This window comes from Myxine glutinosa, unplaced genomic scaffold (genome assembly GCF_964187855.1).
Source record: "Myxine glutinosa unplaced genomic scaffold, kmMyxGlut1.1 SCAFFOLD_163, whole genome shotgun sequence".
Classification (NCBI taxonomy): domain Eukaryota; kingdom Metazoa; phylum Chordata; class Myxini; order Myxiniformes; family Myxinidae; genus Myxine; species Myxine glutinosa.
In genome coordinates this window covers 468,133-489,556 of record NW_027616368.1, presented here as the reverse complement: position 1 = coordinate 489,556, position 21,424 = coordinate 468,133, and positions in this window count along the sequence as shown.

The following is a 21,424-nucleotide window of genomic DNA, read 5'->3' as shown; positions in this document are numbered from 1 at the left end:
ACTTGTATTAGTGTGGAAAAAACACTTTTTGCACTTGTGATCGTGTTGAAAAACCACTTTTCGCACTTGTGTTAGTGTTGAAAAACCACTTTTCGCACTTGTGTTGGTGCAGGAAACCACTTTTGCACTTGTATTAGTGTGGAAAAACCACTTTTCGCACTTGTGTTAGTGTTGAAAAACCACTTTTCGCACTTGTGTTAGTGTTGAAAAACCACTTTTCACAATTGTGTTGGTGCAGGAAACCAGTTTTGCACTTGTATTAGTGTGGAAAAAACACTTTTTGCACTTGTGATAGTGTTGAAAAACCACTTTTCGCACTTGTGTTAGTGTTGAAAAACCACTTCTCGCACTTGTGTTAGTGTTGAAAAACCACTTTTCACAATTGTGTTGGTGCAGGAAACCAGTTTTGCACTTGTATTAGTGTGGAAAAAACACTTTTTGCACTTGTGATAGTGTTGAAAAACCACTTTTCGCACTTGTGTTAGTGTTGAAAAACCACTTTTCACAATTGTGTTGGTGCAGGAAACCAGTTTTGCACTTGTATTAGTGTGGAAAAAACACTTTTTGCACTTGTGATAGTGTTGAAAAACCACTTTTCGCACTTGTGTTAGTGTTGAAAAACCACTTTTCGCACTTGTGTTGGTGCAGGAAACCACTTTTGCACTTGTATTAGTGTGGAAAAACCACTTTTCGCACTTGTGTTAGTGCTGAAAAACCACTTTTCGCACTTGTGTTAGTGTTGAAAAACCACTTTTCGCACTTGTGTCGGTGCAGGAAACCACTTTTGCACTTGTATTAGTGTGTAAAAAACACTTTTTGCACCTGTGATAGTGTTGAAAAACCACTTTTTGCACTTGTGTTAGTGTTGAAAAACCACTTTTCGCACTTGTGTTGGTGCAGGACACCACTTTTGCACTTGTATTAGTGTGAAAAAACCACTTTTCGCACTTGTGTTAGTGTTGAAAAACCACTTTTCGCACTTGTGTTAGTATTGAAAAACCACTTTTCGCACTTGTGTTGGTGCAGGAAACCACTTTTGCACTTGCATTAGTGTGGAAAAACCACTTTTTGCACTTGTGATAGTGTTGAAAAACCACTTTTCGCACTTGTGTTAGTGTTGAAAAACCACTTTTCGCACTTGTGTTGGTGCAGGAAATCACTTTTGCACTTGCATTAGTGTGGAAAAACCACTTTTCGCACTTGTCTTAGTGTTGAAAACCACTTTTCGGACTTGTGTTAGTGTTGAAAAACCACTTTTCGCACTTGTGTTGGTGCAGGAAACCACTTTTGCACTTGTATTAGTGTGGAAAAAACACTTTTTGCACCTGTGATAGTGTTGAAAAACCACTTTTCGCACATGTGTTAGTGTTGAAAAACCACTTTTCGCACTTGTGTTGGTGCAGGAAACCACTTTTGCACTTGTATCAGTGTTGAAAACCACTTTTCGCACTTGTGTTAGTGTTGAAAAACCACTTTTCGTACTTGTGTTAGTGTTGAAAAACCACTTTTCACACTTGTGTTGGTGCAGGAAACCACTTTTGCACTTGTATTAGTGTTGAAAAACCACTTTTCGCACTTGTGTTAGTGTTGAAAAACCACTTTCGCACTTGTGTTGGTGCAGTAAACCACTTTTGCACTTGTATTAGTGTGGAAAAAACACTTTTTGCACTTGTGATCGTGTTGAAAAACCACTTTTCGCACTTGTGTTAGTGTTGAAAAACCACTTTTCGCACTTGTGTTGGTGCAGGAAACCACTTTTGCACTTGTATTAGTGTGGAAAAACCACTTTTCGCACTTGTGTTAGTGTTGAAAAACCACTTTTCGCACTTGTGTTAGTGTTGAAAAACCACTTTTCGCACTTGTGTTAGTGTTGAAAAACCACTTTTCACACTTGTGTTAGTGTTGAAAAACCACTTTTCACACTTGTGTTGGTGCAGGAAACCACTTTTGCACTTGTATTAGTGTGGAAAAACCACTTTTCGCACTTGTGTTAGTGTTGAAAAACCACTTTTCGCACTTGTGTTAGTGTTGAAAAACCACTTTTCGCACTTGTGTCGGTGCAGGAAACCACTTTTGCACTTGTATTAGTGTGTAAAAAACACTTTTTGCACCTGTGATAGTGTTGAAAAACCACTTTTCGCACTTGTGTTAGTGTTGAAAAACCACTTTTCGCACTTGTGTTGGTGCAGGAAACCACTTTTGCACTTGTATTAGTGTGAAAAAACCACTTTTCGCACTTGTGTTAGTGTTGAAAAACCACTTTTCGCACTTGTGTTAGTATTGAAAAACCACTTTTCGCACTTGTGTTAGTGTTGAAAAACCACTTTTCACACCTGTGTTGGTGTAGGAAACCACTTTTGCACTTGTATTAGTGTGGAAAAAACACTTTTTGCACTTGTGATAGTGTTGAAAAACCACTTTTCGCACTTGTGTTAGTGTTGAAAAACCACTTTTCACACCTGTGTTGGTGCAGGAAACCACTTTTGCACATGCATTAGTGTGGAAAAACCACTTTTCGCACTTGTCTTAGTGTTGAAAAACCACTTTTCGGACTTGTGTTAGTGTTGAAAAACCACTTTTCGCACTTGTGTTGGTGCAGGAAACCACTTTTGCACTTGTATTAGTGTGGAAAAAACACTTTTTTCACCTGTGATAGTGTTGAAAAACCACTTTTCGCACTTGTGTTAGTGTTGAAAAACCACTTTTCGCACTTGTGTTGGTGCAGGAAACCACTTTTGCACTTGTATCAGTGTTGAAAACCACTTTTCGCACTTGTGTTAGTGTTGAAAAACCACTTTTCGCACTTGTGTCAGTGTTGAAATACCACCTTTCGCACTTGTGTTAGTGTTGAAAAACCACTTTTCGCACTTGTGTTGGTGCAGGAAACCACTTTTCCACTTGTATTAGTGTGGAAAAAACACTTTTTGCACTTGTGATAGTGTTGAAAAACCACTTTTCGCACTTGTGTTAGTGTTGAAAAACCACTTTTCGCACTTGTGTTGGTGCAGGAAACCACTTTTGCACTTGTATTAGTGTGGAAAAACCACTTTTCGCACTTGTGTTAGTGTTGAAAAACCACTTTTCGCACTTGTGTTAGTGTTGAAAAACCACTTTTCGCACTTGTGTTGGTGCAGGAAACCACTTTTGCACTTGTATTAGTGTGGAAAAAACACTTTTTGCACTTGTGATAGTGTTGAAAAACCACTTTTTGCACTTGTGTTAGTGTTGAAAAACCACTTTTCGCACTTGTGTTAGTGTTGAAAAACCACTTTTCGCACTTGTATTAGTGTTGAAAAACCACTTTTCGCACTTGTGTTAGTGTTGAAAAACCACTTTCGCACTTGTGTTGGTGCAGTAAACCACTTTTGCACTTGTATTAGTGTGGAAAAAACACTTTTTGCACTTGTGATCGTGTTGAAAAACCACTTTTCGCACTTGTGTTAGTGTTGAAAAACCACTTTTCGCACTTGTGTTGGTGCAGGAAACCACTTTTGCACTTGTATTAGTGTGGAAAAACCACTTTTCGCACTTGTGTTAGTGTTGAAAAACCACTTTTCGCACTTGTGTTAGTGTTGAAAAACCACTTTTCACAATTGTGTTGGTGCAGGAAACCAGTTTTGCACTTGTATTAGTGTGGAAAAAACACTTTTTGCACTTGTGATAGTGTTGAAAAACCACTTTTCGCACTTGTGTTAGTGTTGAAAAACCACTTTTCGCACTTGTGTTAGTGTTGAAAAACCACTTTTCACAATTGTGTTGGTGCAGGAAACCAGTTTTGCACTTGTATTAGTGTGGAAAAAACACTTTTGCACTTGTGATAGTGTTGAAAAACCACTTTTCGCACTTGTGTTAGTGTTGAAAAACCACTTTTCACAATTGTGTTGGTGCAGGAAACCAGTTTTGCACTTGTATTAGTGTGGAAAAAACACTTTTTGCACTTGTGATAGTGTTGAAAAACCACTTTTCGCACTTGTGTTAGTGTTGAAAAACCACTTTTCGCACTTGTGTTGGTGCAGGAAACCACTTTTGCACTTGTATTAGTGTGGAAAAACCACTTTTCGCACTTGTGTTAGTGCTGAAAAACCACTTTTCGCACTTGTGTTAGTGTTGAAAAACCACTTTTCGCACTTGTGTCGGTGCAGGAAACCACTTTTGCACTTGTATTAGTGTGTAAAAAACACTTTTTGCACCTGTGATAGTGTTGAAAAACCACTTTTTGCACTTGTGTTAGTGTTGAAAAACCACTTTTCGCACTTGTGTTGGTGCAGGACACCACTTTTGCACTTGTATTAGTGTGAAAAAACCACTTTTCGCACTTGTGTTAGTGTTGAAAAACCACTTTTCGCACTTGTGTTAGTATTGAAAAACCACTTTTCGCACTTGTGTTGGTGCAGGAAACCACTTTTGCACTTGCATTAGTGTGGAAAAACCACTTTTTGCACTTGTGATAGTGTTGAAAAACCACTTTTCGCACTTGTGTTAGTGTTGAAAAACCACTTTTCGCACTTGTGTTGGTGCAGGAAATCACTTTTGCACTTGCATTAGTGTGGAAAAACCACTTTTCGCACTTGTCTTAGTGTTGAAAAACCACTTTTCGGACTTGTGTTAGTGTTGAAAAACCACTTTTCGCACTTGTGTTGGTGCAGGAAACCACTTTTGCACTTGTATTAGTGTGGAAAAAACACTTTTTGCACCTGTGATAGTGTTGAAAAACCACTTTTCGCACATGTGTTAGTGTTGAAAAACCACTTTTCGCACTTGTGTTGGTGCAGGAAACCACTTTTGCACTTGTATCAGTGTTGAAAACCACTTTTCGCACTTGTGTTAGTGTTGAAAAACCACTTTTCGTACTTGTGTTAGTGTTGAAAAACCACTTTTCACACTTGTGTTGGTGCAGGAAACCACTTTTGCACTTGTATTAGTGTTGAAAAACCACTTTTCACACTTGTGTTAGTGTTGAAAAACCACTTTCGCACTTGTGTTGGTGCAGTAAACCACTTTTGCACTTGTATTAGTGTGGAAAAAACACTTTTTGCACTTGTGATCGTGTTGAAAAACCACTTTTCGCACTTGTGTTAGTGTTGAAAAACCACTTTTCGCACTTGTGTTGGTGCAGGAAACCACTTTTGCACTTGTATTAGTGTGGAAAAACCACTTTTCGCACTTGTGTTAGTGTTGAAAAACCACTTTTCGCACTTGTGTTAGTGTTGAAAAACCACTTTTCGCACTTGTGTTAGTGTTGAAAAACCACTTTTCACACTTGTGTTAGTGTTGAAAAACCACTTTTCACACTTGTGTTGGTGCAGGAAACCACTTTTGCACTTGTATTAGTGTGGAAAAACCACTTTTCGCACTTGTGTTAGTGTTGAAAAACCACTTTTCGCACTTGTGTTAGTGTTGAAAAACCACTTTTCGCACTTGTGTCGGTGCAGGAAACCACTTTTGCACTTGTATTAGTGTGTAAAAAACACTTTTTGCACCTGTGATAGTGTTGAAAAACCACTTTTCGCACTTGTGTTAGTGTTGAAAAACCACTTTTCGCACTTGTGTTGGTGCAGGAAACCACTTTTGCACTTGTATTAGTGTGAAAAAACCACTTTTCGCACTTGTGTTAGTGTTGAAAAACCACTTTTCGCACTTGTGTTAGTATTGAAAAACCACTTTTCGCACTTGTGTTAGTGTTGAAAAACCACTTTTCACACCTGTGTTGGTGTAGGAAACCACTTTTGCACTTGTATTAGTGTGGAAAAAACACTTTTTGCACTTGTGATAGTGTTGAAAAACCACTTTTCGCACTTGTGTTAGTGTTGAAAAACCACTTTTCACACCTGTGTTGGTGCAGGAAACCACTTTTGCACATGCATTAGTGTGGAAAAACCACTTTTCGCACTTGTCTTAGTGTTGAAAAACCACTTTTCGGACTTGTGTTAGTGTTGAAAAACCACTTTTCGCACTTGTGTTGGTGCAGGAAACCACTTTTGCACTTGTATTAGTGTGGAAAAAACACTTTTTTCACCTGTGATAGTGTTGAAAAACCACTTTTCGCACTTGTGTTAGTGTTGAAAAACCACTTTTCGCACTTGTGTTGGTGCAGGAAACCACTTTTGCACTTGTATCAGTGTTGAAAACCACTTTTCGCACTTGTGTTAGTGTTGAAAAACCACTTTTCGCACTTGGGTCAGTGTTGAAATACCACCTTTCGCACTTGTGTTAGTGTTGAAAAACCACTTTTCGCACTTGTGTTGGTGCAGGAAACCACTTTTCCACTTGTATTAGTGTGGAAAAAACACTTTTTGCACTTGTGATAGTGTTGAAAAACCACTTTTCGCACTTGTGTTAGTGTTGAAAAACCACTTTTCGCACTTGTGTTGGTGCAGGAAACCACTTTTGCACTTGTATTAGTGTGGAAAACCACTTTTCGCACTTGTGTTAGTGTTGAAAAACCACTTTTCGCACTTGTGTTAGTGTTGAAAAACCACTTTTCGCACTTGTGTTGGTGCAGGAAACCACTTTTGCACTTGTATTAGTGTGGAAAAAACACTTTTTGCACTTGTGATAGTGTTGAAAAACCACTTTTTGCACTTGTGTTAGTGTTGAAAAACCACTTTTCGCACTTGTGTTAGTGTTGAAAAACCACGTTTCGCACTTGTATTAGTGTTGAAAAACCACTTTTCGCACTTGTGTTAGTGTTGAAAAACCACTTTCGCACTTGTGTTGGTGCAGTAAACCACTTTTGCACTTGTATTAGTGTGGAAAAAACACTTTTTGCACTTGTGATCGTGTTGAAAAACCACTTTTCGCACTTGTGTTAGTGTTGAAAAACCACTTTTCGCACTTGTGTTGGTGCAGGAAACCACTTTTGCACTTGTATTAGTGTGGAAAAACCACTTTTCGCACTTGTGTTAGTGTTGAAAAACCACTTTTCGCACTTGTGTTAGTGTTGAAAAACCACTTTCACAATTGTGTTGGTGCAGGAAACCAGTTTTGCACTTGTATTAGTGTGGAAAAAACACTTTTTGCACTTGTGATAGTGTTGAAAAACCACTTTTCGCACTTGTGTTAGTGTTGAAAAACCACTTTTCGCACTTGTGTTAGTGTTGAAAAACCACTTTTCACAATTGTGTTGGTGCAGGAAACCAGTTTTGCACTTGTATTAGTGTGGAAAAAACACTTTTTGCACTTGTGATAGTGTTGAAAAACCACTTTTCGCACTTGTGTTAGTGTTGAAAAACCACTTTTCACAATTGTGTTGGTGCAGGAAACCAGTTTTGCACTTGTATTAGTGTGGAAAAAACACTTTTTGCACTTGTGATAGTGTTGAAAAACCACTTTTCGCACTTGTGTTAGTGTTGAAAAACCACTTTTCGCACTTGTGTTGGTGCAGGAAACCACTTTTGCACTTGTATTAGTGTGGAAAAACCACTTTTCGCACTTGTGTTAGTGCTGAAAAACCACTTTTCGCACTTGTGTTAGTGTTGAAAAACCACTTTTCGCACTTGTGTTAGTGTTGAAAAACCACTTTTCACAATTGTGTTGGTGCAGGAAACCAGTTTTGCACTTGTATTAGTGTGGAAAAAACACTTTTTGCACTTGTGATAGTGTTGAAAAACCACTTTTCGCACTTGTGTTAGTGTTGAAAAACCACTTTTCGCACTTGTGTTAGTGTTGAAAAACCACTTTTCACAATTGTGTTGGTGCAGGAAACCAGTTTTGCACTTGTATTAGTGTGGAAAAAACACTTTTGCACTTGTGATAGTGTTGAAAAACCACTTTTCGCACTTGTGTTAGTGTTGAAAAACCACTTTTCACAATTGTGTTGGTGCAGGAAACCAGTTTTGCACTTGTATTAGTGTGGAAAAAACACTTTTTGCACTTGTGATAGTGTTGAAAAACCACTTTTCGCACTTGTGTTAGTGTTGAAAAACCACTTTTCGCACTTGTGTTGGTGCAGGAAACCACTTTTGCACTTGTATTAGTGTGGAAAAACCACTTTTCGCACTTGTGTTAGTGCTGAAAAACCACTTTTCGCACTTGTGTTAGTGTTGAAAAACCACTTTTCGCACTTGTGTCGGTGCAGGAAACCACTTTTGCACTTGTATTAGTGTGTAAAAAACACTTTTTGCACCTGTGATAGTGTTGAAAAACCACTTTTCGCACTTGTGTTAGTGTTGAAAAACCACTTTTCACAATTGTGTTGGTGCAGGAAACCAGTTTTGCACTTGTATTAGTGTGGAAAAAACACTTTTTGCACTTGTGATAGTGTTGAAAAACCACTTTTCGCACTTGTGTTAGTGTTGAAAAACCACTTTTCGCACTTGTGTTGGTGCAGGAAACCACTTTTGCACTTGTATTAGTGTGGAAAAACCACTTTTCGCACTTGTGTTAGTGCTGAAAAACCACTTTTCGCACTTGTGTTAGTGTTGAAAAACCACTTTTCGCACTTGTGTCGGTGCAGGAAACCACTTTTGCACTTGTATTAGTGTGTAAAAAACACTTTTTGCACTTGTGATAGTGTTGAAAAACCACTTTTCGCACTTGTGTTAGTGTTGAAAAACCACTTTTCACAATTGTGTTGGTGCAGGAAACCAGTTTTGCACTTGTATTAGTGTGGAAAAAACACTTTTTGCACTTGTGATAGTGTTGAAAAACCACTTTTCGCACTTGTGTTAGTGTTGAAAAACCACTTTTCGCACTTGTGTTGGTGCAGGAAACCACTTTTGCACTTGTATTAGTGTGGAAAAACCACTTTTCGCACTTGTGTTAGTGCTGAAAAACCACTTTTCGCACTTGTGTTAGTGTTGAAAAACCACTTTTCGCACTTGTGTCGGTGCAGGAAACCACTTTTGCACTTGTATTAGTGTGTAAAAAACACTTTTTGCACCTGTGATAGTGTTGAAAAACCACTTTTTGCACTTGTGTTAGTGTTGAAAAACCACTTTTCGCACTTGTGTTGGTGCAGGACACCACTTTTGCACTTGTATTAGTGTGAAAAAACCACTTTTCGCACTTGTGTTAGTGTTGAAAAACCACTTTTCGCACTTGTGTTAGTATTGAAAAACCACTTTTCGCACTTGTGTTGGTGCAGGAAACCACTTTTGCACTTGCATTAGTGTGGAAAAACCACTTTTTGCACTTGTGATAGTGTTGAAAAACCACTTTTCGCACTTGTGTTAGTGTTGAAAAACCACTTTTCGCACTTGTGTTGGTGCAGGAAATCACTTTTGCACTTGCATTAGTGTGGAAAAACCACTTTTCGCACTTGTCTTAGTGTTGAAAAACCACTTTTCGCACTTGTGTTAGTGTTGAAAAACCACTTTTCGCACTTGTGTTGGTGCAGGAAATCACTTTTGCACTTGTATCAGTGTTGAAAACCACTTTTCGCACTTGTGTTAGTGTTGAAAAACCACTTTTCGCACTTGTGTTAGTGTTGAAAAACCACTTTTCACACTTGTGTTGGTGCAGGAAAACACTTTTGCACTTGTGATAGTGTTGAAAAACCACTTTTCGCACTTGTGTTAGTGTTGAAAAACCACTTTTCACAATTGTGTTGGTGCAGGAAACCAGTTTTGCACTTGTATTAGTGTGGAAAAAACACTTTTTGCACTTGTGATAGTGTTGAAAAACCACTTTTCGCACTTGTGTTAGTGTTGAAAAACCACTTTTCGCACTTGTGTTGGTGCAGGAAACCACTTTTGCACTTGTATTAGTGTGGAAAAACCACTTTTCGCACTTGTGTTAGTGCTGAAAAACCACTTTTCGCACTTGTGTTAGTGTTGAAAAACCACTTTTCGCACTTGTGTCGGTGCAGGAAACCACTTTTGCACTTGTATTAGTGTGTAAAAAACACTTTTTGCACCTGTGATAGTGTTGAAAAACCACTTTTCGCACTTGTGTTAGTGTTGAAAAACCACTTTTCACAATTGTGTTGGTGCAGGAAACCAGTTTTGCACTTGTATTAGTGTGGAAAAAACACTTTTTGCACTTGTGATAGTGTTGAAAAACCACTTTTCGCACTTGTGTTAGTGTTGAAAAACCACTTTTCGCACTTGTGTTGGTGCAGGAAACCACTTTTGCACTTGTATTAGTGTGGAAAAACCACTTTTCGCACTTGTGTTAGTGCTGAAAAACCACTTTTCGCACTTGTGTTAGTGTTGAAAAACCACTTTTCGCACTTGTGTCGGTGCAGGAAACCACTTTTGCACTTGTATTAGTGTGTAAAAAACACTTTTTGCACTTGTGATAGTGTTGAAAAACCACTTTTCGCACTTGTGTTAGTGTTGAAAAACCACTTTTCACAATTGTGTTGGTGCAGGAAACCAGTTTTGCACTTGTATTAGTGTGGAAAAAACACTTTTTGCACTTGTGATAGTGTTGAAAAACCACTTTTCGCACTTGTGTTAGTGTTGAAAAACCACTTTTCGCACTTGTGTTGGTGCAGGAAACCACTTTTGCACTTGTATTAGTGTGGAAAAACCACTTTTCGCACTTGTGTTAGTGCTGAAAAACCACTTTTCGCACTTGTGTTAGTGTTGAAAAACCACTTTTCGCACTTGTGTCGGTGCAGGAAACCACTTTTGCACTTGTATTAGTGTGTAAAAAACACTTTTTGCACCTGTGATAGTGTTGAAAAACCACTTTTTGCACTTGTGTTAGTGTTGAAAAACCACTTTTCGCACTTGTGTTGGTGCAGGACACCACTTTTGCACTTGTATTAGTGTGAAAAAACCACTTTTCGCACTTGTGTTAGTGTTGAAAAACCACTTTTCGCACTTGTGTTAGTATTGAAAAACCACTTTTCGCACTTGTGTTGGTGCAGGAAACCACTTTTGCACTTGCATTAGTGTGGAAAAACCACTTTTTGCACTTGTGATAGTGTTGAAAAACCACTTTTCGCACTTGTGTTAGTGTTGAAAAACCACTTTTCGCACTTGTGTTGGTGCAGGAAATCACTTTTGCACTTGCATTAGTGTGGAAAAACCACTTTTCGCACTTGTCTTAGTGTTGAAAAACCACTTTTCGCACTTGTGTTAGTGTTGAAAAACCACTTTTCGCACTTGTGTTGGTGCAGGAAATCACTTTTGCACTTGTATCAGTGTTGAAAACCACTTTTCGCACTTGTGTTAGTGTTGAAAAACCACTTTTCGCACTTGTGTTAGTGTTGAAAAACCACTTTTCACACTTGTGTTGGTGCAGGAAACCACTTTTGCACTTGTATTAGTGTTGAAAAACCACTTTTCGCACTTGTGTTAGTGTTGAAAAACCACTTTCGCACTTGTGTTGGTGCAGTAAACACTTTTGCACTTGTATTAGTGTGGAAAAAACACTTTTTGCACTTGTGATCGTGTTGAAAAACCACTTTTCGCACTTGTGTTAGTGTTGAAAAACCACTTTTCGCACTTGTGTTGGTGCAGGAAACCACTTTTGCACTTGTATTGGTGTGGAAAAAACACTTTTTGCACTTGTGATAGTGTTGAAAAACCACTTTTCGCACTTGTGTTGGTGCAGGAAACCACTTTTGCACTTGTATTGGTGTGGAAAAAACACTTTTTGCACTTGTGATAGTGTTGAAAAACCACTTTTCGCACTTGTGGTAGTGTTGAAAAACCACTTTTCGCACTTGTGTTGGTGCAGGAAACCACTTTTGCACTTGTATTAGTGTTGAAAAACCACTTTTCGCACTTGTTTTAGTGTTGAAAAACCACTTTTCGCACTTGTGTCAGTGTTGAAAAACCACTTTTCGCACTTGTGTTGGTGCAGGAAACCACTTTTGCACTTGTATTAGTGTGGAAAAAACACTTTTTGCACTTGTGATAGTGTTGAAAAACCACTTTTCGCATTTGTGTTATTGTTGAAAAACCACTTTTCGCACTTGTGTTGGTGCAGGAAACCACTTTTGCACTTGTATTAGTGTGGAAAAACCACTTTTCGCACTTGTGTTAGTGTTGAAAAACCACTTTTCGCACTTGTGTTAGTGTTGAAAAACCCCTTTTCGCACTTGTGTTGGTGCAGGAAACCACTTTTGCACTTGTATCAGTGTTGAAAACCACTTTTCGCACTTGTGTTAGTGTTGAAAAACCACTTTTCGCACTTGTGTTCGTGTTGAAAAACAACTTTTCACACTTGTGTTGGTGCAGGAAACCACTTTTGCACTTGTATTAGTGTTGAAAAACCACTTTTCGCACTTGTGTTAGTGTTGAAAAACCACTTTCGCACTTGTGTTGGTGCAGGAAACCACTTTTGCACTTGTATTAGTGTGGAAAAACCACTTTTCGTACTTGTGTTAGTGTTGAAAAACCACTTTTCGCACTTGTGTTAGTGTTGAAAAACCACTTTTCGCACTTGTGTTAGTGTTGAAAAACCACTTTTCACAATTGTGTTGGTGCAGGAAACCAGTTTTGCACTTGTATTAGTGTGGAAAAAACACTTTTTGCACTTGTGATAGTGTTGAAAAACCACTTTTCGCACTTGTGTTAGTGTTGAAAAACCACTTTTCGCACTTGTGTTGGTGCAGGAAACCACTTTTGCACTTGTATTAGTGTGGAAAAACCACTTTTCGCACTTGTGTTAGTGCTGAAAAACCACTTTTCGCACTTGTGTTAGTGTTGAAAAACCACTTTTCGCACTTGTGTCGGTGCAGGAAACCACTTTTGCACTTGTATTAGTGTGTAAAAAACACTTTTTGCACCTGTGATAGTGTTGAAAAACCACTTTTTGCACTTGTGTTAGTGTTGAAAAACCACTTTTCGCACTTGTGTTGGTGCAGGACACCACTTTTGCACTTGTATTAGTGTGAAAAAACCACTTTTCGCACTTGTGTTAGTGTTGAAAAACCACTTTTCGCACTTGTGTTAGTATTGAAAAACCACTTTTCGCACTTGTGTTGGTGCAGGAAACCACTTTTGCACTTGCATTAGTGTGGAAAAACCACTTTTTGCACTTGTGATAGTGTTGAAAAACCACTTTTCGCACTTGTGTTAGTGTTGAAAAACCACTTTTCGCACTTGTGTTGGTGCAGGAAATCACTTTTGCACTTGCATTAGTGTGGAAAAACCACTTTTCGCACTTGTCTTAGTGTTGAAAAACCACTTTTCGGACTTGTGTTAGTGTTGAAAAACCACTTTTCGCACTTGTGTTGGTGCAGGAAACCACTTTTGCACTTGTATTAGTGTGGAAAAAACACTTTTTGCACCTGTGATAGTGTTGAAAAACCACTTTTCGCACTTGTGTTGGTGCAGGAAACCACTTTTGCACTTGTATCAGTGTTGAAAACCACTTTTCGCACTTGTATTAGTGTTGAAAAACCACTTTTCGCACTTGTGTTAGTGTTGAAAAACCACTTTTCACACTTGTGTTGGTGCAGGAAACCACTTTTGCACTTGTATTAGTGTTGAAAAACCACTTTTCGCACTTGTGTTAGTGTTGAAAAACCACTTTCGCACTTGTGTTGGTGCAGTAAACCACTTTTGCACTTATATTAGTGTGGAAAAAACACTTTTTGCACTTGTGATCGTGTTGAAAAACCACTTTTCGCACTTGTGTTAGTGTTGAAAAACCACTTTTCGCACTTGTGTTGGTGCAGGAAACCACTTTTGCACTTGTATTAGTGTGGAAAAACCACTTTTCGCACTTGTGTTAGTGTTGAAAAACCACTTTTCGCACTTGTGTTAGTGTTGAAAAACCACTTTTCACAATTGTGTTGGTGCAGGAAACCAGTTTTGCACTTGTATTAGTGTGGAAAAAACACTTTTTGCACTTGTGATAGTGTTGAAAAACCACTTTTCGCACTTGTGTTAGTGTTGAAAAACCACTTTTCGCACTTGTGTTAGTGTTGAAAAACCACTTTTCCCAATTGTGTTGGTGCAGGAAACCAGTTTTGCACTTGTATTAGTGTGGAAAAAACACTTTTTGCACTTGTGATAGTGTTGAAAAACCACTTTTCGCACTTGTGTTAGTGTTGAAAAACCACTTTTCACAATTGTGTTGGTGCAGGAAACCAGTTTTGCACTTGTATTAGTGTGGAAAAAACACTTTTTGCACTTGTGATAGTGTTGAAAAACCACTTTTCGCACTTGTGTTAGTGTTGAAAAACCACTTTTCGCACTTGTGTTGGTGCAGGAAACCACTTTTGCACTTGTATTAGTGTGGAAAAACCACTTTTCGCACTTGTGTTAGTGCTGAAAAACCACTTTTCGCACTTGTGTTAGTGTTGAAAAACCACTTTTCGCACTTGTGTTGGTGCAGGAAACCACTTTTGCACTTGTATTAGTGTGTAAAAAACACTTTTTGCACCTGTGATAGTGTTGAAAAACCACTTTTTGCACTTGTGTTAGTGTTGAAAAACCACTTTTCGCACTTGTGTTGGTGCAGGACACCACTTTTGCACTTGTATTAGTGTGAAAAAACCACTTTTCGCACTTGTGTTAGTGTTGAAAAACCACTTTTCGCACTTGTGTTAGTATTGAAAAACCACTTTTCGCACTTGTGTTGGTGCAGGAAACCACTTTTGCACTTGCATTAGTGTGGAAAAACCACTTTTTGCACTTGTGATAGTGTTGAAAAACCACTTTTCGCACTTGTGTTAGTGTTGAAAAACCACTTTTCGCACTTGTGTTGGTGCAGGAAATCACTTTTGCACTTGTATCAGTGTTGAAAACCACTTTTCGCACTTGTGTTAGTGTTGAAAAACCACTTTTCGCACTTGTGTTAGTGTTGAAAAACCACTTTTCGCACTTGTGTTGGTGCAGGAAACCACTTTTGCACTTGTATCAGTGTTGAAAACCACTTTTCGCACTTGTGTTAGTGTTGAAAAACCACTTTTCGCACTTGTGTTAGTGTTGAAAAACCACTTTTCACACTTGTGTTGGTGCAGGAAACCACTTTTGCACTTGTATTAGTGTTGAAAAACCACTTTTCGCACTTGTGTTAGTGTTGAAAAACCACTTTCGCACTTGTGTTGGTGCAGTAAACCACTTTTGCACTTGTATTAGTGTGGAAAAAACACTTTTTGCACTTGTGATCGTGTTGAAAAACCACTTTTCGCACTTGTGTTAGTGTTGAAAAACCACTTTTCGCACTTGTGTTGGTGCAGGAAACCACTTTTGCACTTGTATTAGTGTGGAAAAACCACTTTTCGCACTTGTGTTAGTGTTGAAAAACCACTTTTCGCACTTGTGTTAGTGTTGAAAAACCACTTTTCACAATTGTGTTGGTGCAGGAAACCAGTTTTGCACTTGTATTAGTGTGGAAAAAACACTTTTTGCACTTGTGATAGTGTTGAAAAACCACTTTTCGCACTTGTGTTAGTGTTGAAAAACCACTTTTCGCACTTGTGTTAGTGTTGAAAAACCACTTTTCACAATTGTGTTGGTGCAGGAAACCAGTTTTGCACTTGTATTAGTGTGGAAAAAACACTTTTTGCACTTGTGATAGTGTTGAAAAACCACTTTTCGCACTTGTGTTAGTGTTGAAAAACCACTTTTCACAATTGTGTTGGTGCAGGAAACCAGTTTTGCACTTGTATTAGTGTGGAAAAAACACTTTTTGCACTTGTGATAGTGTTGAAAAACCACTTTTCGCACTTGTGTTAGTGTTGAAAAACCACTTTTCGCACTTGTGTTGGTGCAGGAAACCACTTTTGCACTTGTATTAGTGTGGAAAAACCACTTTTCGCACTTGTGTTAGTGCTGAAAAACCACTTTTCGCACTTGTGTTAGTGTTGAAAAACCACTTTTCGCACTTGTGTCGGTGCAGGAAACCACTTTTGCACTTGTATTAGTGTGTAAAAAACACTTTTTGCACCTGTGATAGTGTTGAAAAACCACTTTTTGCACTTGTGTTAGTGTTGAAAAACCACTTTTCGCACTTGTGTTGGTGCAGGACACCACTTTTGCACTTGTATTAGTGTGAAAAAACCACTTTTCGCACTTGTGTTAGTGTTGAAAAACCACTTTTCGCACTTGTGTTAGTATTGAAAAACCACTTTTCGCACTTGTGTTGGTGCAGGAAACCACTTTTGCACTTGCATTAGTGTGGAAAAACCACTTTTTGCACTTGTGATAGTGTTGAAAAACCACTTTTCGCACTTGTGTTAGTGTTGAAAAACCACTTTTCGCACTTGTGTTGGTGCAGGAAATCACTTTTGCACTTGCATTAGTGTGGAAAAACCACTTTTCGCACTTGTCTTAGTGTTGAAAAACCACTTTTCGCACTTGTGTTAGTGTTGAAAAACCACTTTTCGCACTTGTGTTGGTGCAGGAAATCACTTTTGCACTTGTATCAGTGTTGAAAACCACTTTTCGCACTTGTGTTAGTGTTGAAAAACCACTTTTCGCACTTGTGTTAGTGTTGAAAAACCACTTTTCGCACTTGTGTTGGTGCAGGAAATCACTTTTGCACTTGTATCAGTGTTGAAAACCACTTTTCGCACTTGTGTTAGTGTTGAAAAACCACTTTTCGCACTTGTGTTAGTGTTGAAAAACCACTTTTCACACTTGTGTTGGTGCAGGAAACCACTTTTGCACTTGTATTAGTGTTGAAAAACCACTTTTCGCACTTGTGTTAGTGTTGAAAAACCACTTTCGCACTTGTGTTGGTGCAGTAAACCACTTTTGCACTTGTATTAGTGTGGAAAAAACACTTTTTGCACTTGTGATCGTGTTGAAAAACCACTTTTCGCACTTGTGTTAGTGTTGAAAAACCACTTTTCGCACTTGTGTTGGTGCAGGAAACCACTTTTGCACTTGTATTAGTGTGGAAAAACCACTTTTCGCACTTGTGTTAGTGTTGAAAAACCACTTTTCGCACTTGTGTTAGTGTTGAAAAACCACTTTTCACAATTGTGTTGGTGCAGGAAACCAGTTTTGCACTTGTATTAGTGTGGAAAAAACACTTTTTGCACTTGTGATAGTGTTGAAAAACCACTTTTCGCACTTGTGTTAGTGTTGAAAAACCACTTTTCGCACTTGTGTTAGTGTTGAAAAACCACTTTTCACAATTGTGTTGGTGCAGGAAACCAGTTTTGCACTTGTATTAGTGTGGAAAAAACACTTTTTGCACTTGTGATAGTGTTGAAAAACCACTTTTCGCACTTGTGTTAGTGTTGAAAAACCACTTTTCACAATTGTGTTGGTGCAGGAAACCAGTTTTGCACTTGTATTAGTGTGGAAAAAACACTTTTTGCACTTGTGATAGTGTTGAAAAACCACTTTTCGCACTTGTGTTAGTGTTGAAAAACCACTTTTCGCACTTGTGTTGGTGCAGGAAACCACTTTTGCACTTGTATTAGTGTGGAAAAACCACTTTTCGCACTTGTGTTAGTGCTGAAAAACCACTTTTCGCACTTGTGTTAGTGTTGAAAAACCACTTTTCGCACTTGTGTCGGTGCAGGAAACCACTTTTGCACTTGTATTAGTGTGTAAAAAACACTTTTTGCACCTGTGATAGTGTTGAAAAACCACTTTTTGCACTTGTGTTAGTGTTGAAAAACCACTTTTCGCACTTGTGTTGGTGCAGGACACCACTTTTGCACTTGTATTAGTGTGAAAAAACCACTTTTCGCACTTGTGTTAGTGTTGAAAAACCACTTTTCGCACTTGTGTTAGTATTGAAAAACCACTTTTCGCACTTGTGTTGGTGCAGGAAACCACTTTTGCACTTGCATTAGTGTGGAAAAACCACTTTTTGCACTTGTGATAGTGTTGAAAAACCACTTTTTGCACTTGTGTTAGTGTTGAAAAACCACTTTTCGCACTTGTGTTGGTGCAGGAAATCACTTTTGCACTTGCATTAGTGTGGAAAAACCACTTTTCGCACTTGTCTTAGTGTTGAAAAACCACTTTTCGGACTTGTGTTAGTGTTGAAAAACCACTTTTCGCACTTGTGTTGGTGCAGGAAACCACTTTTGCACTTGTATTAGTGTGGAAAAAACACTTTTTGCACCTGTGATAGTGTTGAAAAACCACTTTTCGCACATGTGTTAGTGTTGAAAAACCACTTTTCGCACTTGTGTTGGTGCAGGAAACCACTTTTGCACTTGTATCAGTGTTGAAAACCACTTTTCGCACTTGTGTTAGTGTTGAAAAACCACTTTTCGTACTTGTGTTAGTGTTGAAAAACCACTTTTCACACTTGTGTTGGTGCAGGAAACCACTTTTGCACTTGTATTAGTGTTGAAAAACCACTTTTCGCACTTGTGTTAGTGTTGAAAAACCACTTTCGCACTTGTGTTGGTGCAGTAAACCACTTTTGCACTTGTATTAGTGTGGAAAAAACACTTTTTGCACTTGTGATCGTGTTGAAAAACCACTTTTCGCACTTGTGTTAGTGTTGAAAAACCACTTTTCGCACTTGTGTTGGTGCAGGAAACCACTTTTGCACTTGTATTAGTGTGGAAAAACCACTTTTCGCACTTGTGTTAGTGTTGAAAAACCACTTTTCGCACTTGTGTTAGTGTTGAAAAACCACTTTTCGCACTTGTGTTAGTGTTGAAAAACCACTTTTCACACTTGTGTTAGTGTTGAAAAACCACTTTTCACACTTGTGTTGGTGCAGGAAACCACTTTTGCACTTGTATTAGTGTGGAAAAACCACTTTTCGCACTTGTGTTAGTGTTGAAAAACCACTTTTCGCACTTGTGTTAGTGTTGAAAAACCACTTTTCGCACTTGTGTCGGTGCAGGAAACCACTTTTGCACTTGTATTAGTGTGTAAAAAACACTTTTTGCACCTGTGATAGTGTTGAAAAACCACTTTTCGCACTTGTGTTAGTGTTGAAAAACCACTTTTCGCACTTGTGTTGGTGCAGGAAACCACTTTTGCACTTGTATTAGTGTGAAAAAACCACTTTTCGCACTTGTGTTAGTGTTGAAAAACCACTTTTCGCACTTGTGTTAGTATTGAAAAACCACTTTTCGCACTTGTGTTAGTGTTGAAAAACCACTTTTCACACCTGTGTTGGTGTAGGAAACCACTTTTGCACTTGTATTAGTGTGGAAAAAACACTTTTTGCACTTGTGATAGTGTTGAAAAACCACTTTTCGCACTTGTGTTAGTGTTGAAAAACCACTTTTCACACCTGTGTTGGTGCAGGAAACCACTTTTGCACATGCATTAGTGTGGAAAAACCACTTTTCGCACTTGTCTTAGTGTTGAAAAACCACTTTTCGGACTTGTGTTAGTGTTGAAAAACCACTTTTCGCACTTGTGTTGGTGCAGGAAACCACTTTTCCACTTGTATTAGTGTGGAAAAAACACTTTTTGCACTTGTGATAGTGTTGAAAAACCACTTTTCGCACTTGTGTTAGTGTTGAAAAACCACTTTTCGCACTTGTGTTGGTGCAGGAAACCACTTTTGCACTTGTATTAGTGTGGAAAAACCACTTTTCGCACTTGTGTTAGTGTTGAAAAACCACTTTTCGCACTTGTGTTAGTGTTGAAAAACCACTTTTCGCACTTGTGTTGGTGCAGGAAACCACTTTTGCACTTGTATTAGTGTGGAAAAAACACTTTTTGCACTTGTGATAGTGTTGAAAAACCACTTTTTGCACTTGTGTTAGTGTTGAAAAACCACTTTTCGCACTTGTGTTAGTGTTGAAAAACCACTTTTCGCACTTGTATTAGTGTTGAAAAACCACTTTTCGCACTTGTGTTAGTGTTGAAAAACCACTTTCGCACTTGTGTTGGTGCAGTAAACCACTTTTGCACTTGTATTAGTGTGGAAAAAACACTTTTTGCACTTGTGATCGTGTTGAAAAACCACTTTTCGCACTTGTGTTAGTGTTGAAAAACCACTTTTCGCACTTGTGTTGGTGCAGGAAACCACTTTTGCACTTGTATTAGTGTGGAAAAACCACTTTTCGCACTTGTGTTAGTGTTGAAAAACCACTTTTCGCACTTGTGTTAGTGTTGAAAAACCACTTTTCACAATTGTGTTGGTGCAGGAAACCAGTTTTGCACTTGTATTAGTGTGGAAAAAACACTTTTTGCACTTGTGATAGTGTTGAAAAACCACTTTTCGCACTTGTGTTAGTGTTGAAAAACCACTTTTCGCACTTGTGTTAGTGTTGAAAAACCACTTTTCACAATTGTGTTGGTGCAGGAAACCAGTTTTGCACTTGTATTAGTGTGGAAAAAACACTTTTTGCACTTGTGATAGTGTTGAAAAACCACTTTTCGCACTTGTGTTAGTGTTGAAAAACCACTTTTCACAATTGTGTTGGTGCAGGAAACCAGTTTTGCACTTGTATTAGTGTGGAAAAACCACTTTTTGCACTTGTGATAGTGTTGAAAAACCACTTTTTGCACTTGTGTTAGTGTTGAAAAACCACTTTTCGCACTTGTGTTGGTGCAGGAAATCACTTTTGCACTTGCATTAGTGTGGAAAAACCACTTTTCGCACTTGTCTTAGTGTTGAAAAACCACTTTTCGGACTTGTGTTAGTGTTGAAAAACCACTTTTCGCACTTGTGTTGGTGCAGGAAACCACTTTTGCACTTGTATTAGTGTGGAAAAAACACTTTTTGCACCTGTGATAGTGTTGAAAAACCACTTTTCGCACATGTGTTAGTGTTGAAAAACCACTTTTCGCACTTGTGTTGGTGCAGGAAACCACTTTTGCACTTGTATCAGTGTTGAAAACCACTTTTCGCACTTGTGTTAGTGTTGAAAAACCACTTTTCGTACTTGTGTTAGTGTTGAAAAACCACTTTTCACACTTGTGTTGGTGCAGGAAACCACTTTTGCACTTGTATTAGTGTTGAAAAACCACTTTTCGCACTTGTGTTAGTGTTGAAAAACCACTTTCGCACTTGTGTTGGTGCAGTAAACCACTTTTGCACTTGTATTAGTGTGGAAAAAACACTTTTTGCACTTGTGATCGTGTTGAAAAACCACTTTTCGCACTTGTGTTAGTGTTGAAAAACCACTTTTCGCACTTGTGTTGGTGCAGGAAACCACTTTTGCACTTGTATTAGTGTGGAAAAACCACTTTTCGCACTTGTGTTAGTGTTGAAAAACCACTTTTCGCACTTGTGTTAGTGTTGAAAAACCACTTTTCGCACTTGTGTTAGTGTTGAAAAACCACTTTTCACACTTGTGTTAGTGTTGAAAAACCACTTTTCACACTTGTGTTGGTGCAGGAAATCACTTTTGCACTTGTATCAGTGTTGAAAACCACTTTTCGCACTTGTGTTAGTGTTGAAAAACCACTTTTCGCACTTGTGTTAGTGTTGAAAAACCACTTTTCGCACTTGTGTTGGTGCAGGAAATCACTTTTGCACTTGTATCAGTGTTGAAAACCACTTTTCGCACTTGTGTTAGTGTTGAAAAACCACTTTTCGCACTTGTGTTAGTGTTGAAAAACCACTTTTCACACTTGTGTTGGTGCAGGAAACCACTTTTGCACTTGTATTAGTGTTGAAAAACCACTTT